Source organism: Silene latifolia, chromosome 10, assembly GCF_048544455.1.
Source record: "Silene latifolia isolate original U9 population chromosome 10, ASM4854445v1, whole genome shotgun sequence".
Lineage (NCBI taxonomy): Eukaryota > Viridiplantae > Streptophyta > Magnoliopsida > Caryophyllales > Caryophyllaceae > Silene > Silene latifolia.
The window spans coordinates 49,090,132-49,095,197 of record NC_133535.1 but is presented as its reverse complement, the minus strand read 5'-3'; positions in this window follow the sequence as shown (position 1 = coordinate 49,095,197).

The window sequence follows — 5,066 nt, the reverse complement described above, 5'->3', positions numbered from 1 at the left end:
TGAAATCTTTGTTGGAAATCCTTGCATCCAAAAGGCAAGAGAGTGATAGACGCATGGAAGCTCAATTCATTGAGCTGGAGTCACAAATAGCTCATCTAGCTGCTGAGTCGGATAGTTGGCAACCAGAAGAGGTGTACTTCACTGAGAGTGGTCCTTCCCATGAAGAAACCGTGTTGCCCAATGCTGAGGATGATTTTTATGACTCGGATGACGAATTTCTATCATACTTCAAAAGTTTACACGAGGATTTCAGCGCTGTACAGGAAGAATCACTCGATCGAGTGACTTACAATAGTCGATCGAGTGAATTTCCAGAAGAACCAGTCGATCGAGTAGTTCAAATCACTCGATCCAGTGAAAATCAGGAGGAAAGTACTCGATAGAGTGATAATTCTGCTCGATCGAGTGAGTTGGCCAGCGAGAGCAATGATTTGTTGCTTGGGTTCGTTTTAGACGATGATTTTGATGATGACAATGGTTATGGTGAGTCTCCCCTATTCAAAGCCGAGTTGGATGCACTTGAGGCCGCGATTTACGGGACGAATTCCACTGAGGGCGACGAAAGGACAGCTGAGTCGGTAATTGCTCATAGCGCGGAAGAGATAATAAATTCATTTATCTATGATTCCATCGTTGAGAGCAACCTACCTGAGGTAATTAGCGATAATTTTATTATTGTTAATATTCAAAGTACGCTACCTCGTTTGACTCGTGCTTTTAATGCTATACCCCCTCCCATGTGGACGTTTAATTTAATGAATTTTCACCGTCCTTGTCATTTCAATTTTGTTAATCTAAAATGGAGCCCTAACTTATTGTCAATTGCTCCTGCGCTCCTTTATTTTGTGGATAAATTTAGGAGCTCACATAGGAAATTTGATAGGCTTAAACGGTTGTACAATTTTATTTCCTATTTCTTTATTCCACTGTGGTGCTACTTACATTTCTGTGTAGCACATGCGCAGATTTATGATTTAATGCTGCGCGCTTTGAGCTGTTTTGATTATGACTAATTAGAGAGCCTCGAAGAAAAGAAGGTCGAGCTGGGACCTGTTTGAAGCTAGCGCTACCCGGGAGGCAACCCGGAGATCTATTTTTAATTGTTCTTCATTTTATTTCAGTTTTAGTTGTCATAAATGGTCTTCGTACCATAGACTATTTCAGTCACGCTTGTTTTGTTAGTTTTGCAGGCTGTTTTTCATTGCGTATTTGAAGGAATTATTAAGGATCACTCGATCGAGTACTTTTTGTACTCGATCGAGAGCTTTTGCTACTGAAATCACTCGATCGAGTACTTATTCTACTCGATCGAGTACCTGCAAAAAAAAAAAAAAAAAAAAAAAAAAAAAAAAAAAATTACTCGATCGACCACTATTCCTCTCGATCGAGATGTTTTGGACGCCCATTGCGGATTAGCTTCTTGTGACGATGTTTCGGAGCTATTAGTGACCTCCCACGTTGCTGGCTGGTTTGGGGAGGTCCCTTATTCGCGCAATCTTGTGAGCTTTCCGTATTTACTCCCTTTCTCTTTTAGTTTGCATTTCCTTTCCATGTTTTGGTACAATGAGGGCATTGTACGGTTTGGTTTGGGGAGGTTATGCATCCATATCTGTGTCTGCATCTTGTTTTTGTTGCATTTCTGTTATCACGTTTAATTTCAGTATGCATTGTTGTTTATTTTCATAAAAATCAAAAATCTCATAAAAATAGAAAAATTACCGAAAAATCAAAAAATTTCACGTTTATTTTAGCATATAGGATGAGTCGGAACGGTCGATTTCCATGATGAAATTGCACTATTATTTGTCCTTTTGCTTAAGCCTTGCAATAAACTAATATCTTTAGCCTTGTCTTATTGCATATCTACGAGTTTATGTTGAATTTAGCTGAACGAATAGACTTGACCTGAAATTTTGGCAAGCTACTGTTAATTTCTAAGGATTAGAGCCTTATAAACTGGTGTCATTTATGACCGGTTTCATGTAGGATTGTGAGTAGTTACTCCTTGCATAGCATGTTCATTAATTTGCACGTATATGAAATTCAATTGCTTTTTGCCTGCATACATTCGGGTTAGTGGTTGGTGTCACATGCAGGGAGGTGCTTACATTTCCCCTTTCTTTCATTTTTACCCATAAACTCCACATTAGCCAAATTTGCCTGTTGACCATTAACTACATCCCAAATTTAGCCTGCCTTGTCAAGCTAGTCAGTGTATGTTTTGGGTATATTGTTTATCGTGCCGAGTTTGGCTTGTATCCTCTGATTTGGAGTTGGTAATTTATGAAGAAAAGGAGGTTGATGAAAAAGAAAAAAAAAACGTGAAAAAGAAAAAAAAAAGAATCGAAAAAAAAGGAAGAAAAGAAACCGTGACTTAGAAAGAAAAGAAAAGAAAAGAAAAAGAGTTTGTATTGTTGACGGTTTCACTCCTATGCTTTATCAATATCATTTGAGGAGTATTTTCAGTTCGGTTTGGTGAGTTTTGTGCCAATTGAAGGGCATATGCGCTTAATTCATAATTGAGTGAGAATGGATGTTGTTATATGGTTTTGTTTAGGTACTAGCTTGATCACCTATACCTCCACATTCCTATAAATGTTTTGCCTCTTCTTACCCATTACCTCACTTTACCATATTTTTGTAAGCCCTCGGCTGTGACAGGACCTCGTTTGGTTGGAATGTATGTTTGGTAGCTAGAATTGTCTATCATATTAGTTGCATGCATGTTTATGTGGGCCGCAGTTTAGGTGAGCGACTATTTTTCTTTCTCTCTTACATATATATGTTCACCCTTTGCTTCATGAGAGAAGAGTGACCCGTGAGAATCCATTATTAAAGGTCTTGCAAGGTCGACGGTTCAGCTTTATTATAGACATCTTACAACTCGTTTGCATTTGACTATTTGCTATAGGTGTTAGTTTGCTGCATTAAATTGGTTTAAGTGGGCATTTGTAGCTAGCTCTTAGTTATCTTTTCTGTTCCGTTAGTTGCATTTTAGTTTACTCGAGGACGAGTAAAGGTTTGGTTTGGGCAGATTTGATACGTGCATTTTATATAGTCTTTTTAGCCTATTTATGCACGTATTTCTACGCTTTTATCGTAGCTTTATGCTACGAAATGCTCCGAATATGCTACTTTGGGTTATTTTGTCTTATTTGCAGGAATGGACCAGAAAGTAGTGAAATCAAGCCTTTTACCGTCCGTTTAGCATGCATTTGGAGGAAGAGTGAATTTGGAGCGGGAATGTAGCTATTTTGAGATGCGCAAAGAAGAAAGATAGCTATGCGAGCAAAGGAAGAACTTCAAATTGCTAGTACCTATTTTGGAGAGCCATATCTAGAGTTCTACAACAGATATTCAGGTGATTCCAATTGGAGATGAAAGCTTGTCCTCTTAGCTTTCCAACGCCACCAGAATCACCCTGTTTACCCAAGTAACGAAGAAATGACAGTCGTTTGAAATTCAGTGCGCAAAGCAGGAAACTGTTGCTGGAAAGTACTCGATCGAGTAGAATTTTGTTCGATCGAGTCCTTTTTCTACTCGATCGAGTAGTTGCATTTATTGATTTACTCGATCGAGTGGATTTTCTACTCGATCGAGTGGTTTAAGCTTTAGTTTACTTGATCGAGTGGTTTTAAATCACTCGATCGAGTGGTTTCTCTTACGGGCTTGGGCTTTTAGCTTAAATCCGTCATTAGGTTGAATAAAATCCTATTTTTCTTATAAATAGGAAGGGGAGACGTCATTTGTAACTCTCCCAAACACAATACACTGTTACTTTGCTATTGTTACTTTCTTTCTGGATTTATTTCAGTAATTACTTCTTTCCCTTTCTTTTCCACCTTAATTTATGTTTATGTTTATTACTTCTTCTCTATTTCTTGTTCTTGCTTATTTAATTATGTCTAGCTAATTCCTTTAATATGTTAGGACTAGGGAAACCGTGGTAGCAATATGTTAGGTTCGACATGATTAGATTAGTTTTGAGACAAGAATTGTATTAAGCAATATAATTGTGATTAGGTTGAATGAATGCATGCAGGAGACCGATTTATTTAGTTACCCCCGACCTGGATCGAAAGATTGGAAGGGAAGGCTTGCTTAATTACAATAGGTGATACCTAATTAGGGAAAAAGCTAAGTTAGGGGGACCCTAGGGCGATTAGAGACCGAAAGGGTATAATCGTAGGTTTAAGGACCGAAAGGTGACGACCTCGCTCTTCTTATCAATAATTTAATCGACTCAGTTGACCCGATAGTGTAGCTGCCACGGTAGACCGATTCCTAGCATATTTCTCTCCTTTATCTGATTTACCCCCGTTTTTCTTCATTATTTTCTCTTGCCTTAATCTATTTAGTTTAGTCAAAACAATCAAAACCCCCAATTGTGACATTAGACAGACCGAAATAGACAAGTGAATAGTGACTGCCTCCCTGTGGAGATCGACCCTACTTACCGCTGACTTCTGTTATTAGTATCTAGGTATTTTATTTTTGGTACATAACGACCGTATCAGAAAGTGAAGTAAAATGTTGCTCCATTTTCTTCTGTGTAGAGGGAGCGTAGCTTGGAGCGTGAGCTAGCGCAGTCCCAGGAGAAGACGACCCGCTTATTAAGAGAGCTCGACATTAGAGATGCTGAGATTGTTGCTCTTGAGGCGACAGTAGCTGAGCTGAAGGGTCGCTAGGACTAGTTAGCTGGCTGTTTGTTGTACATTTGTACATTTCTTTTGATGTCACTTTGGGCAGGAGCCCGTACATTTTGTCTTTTTTGGTTGTATATATGATGGCATTTGTGCCTTTGCTGCTGGGTGCTTGCTGTATCAACAGGTTAGCTTAAAAAACAGGTTTGGCATGCGACGGTTTACGCCGTCATGCTGCCAAAATTCACGTAGAAAATCACATAGCAAAGCATATAAATAAAAGGAATTAACTTAAATAAATGGCCTAAACAAGCGCGAAAAAAAAGGTGCCCGAAAATGGACAAAAATGACAAAAGTGTCCAAAAAGTGTCCAAAAATGACGCGACGTGACGCGACCGGACGGTAGGGAGGGCTAGCCTCTAA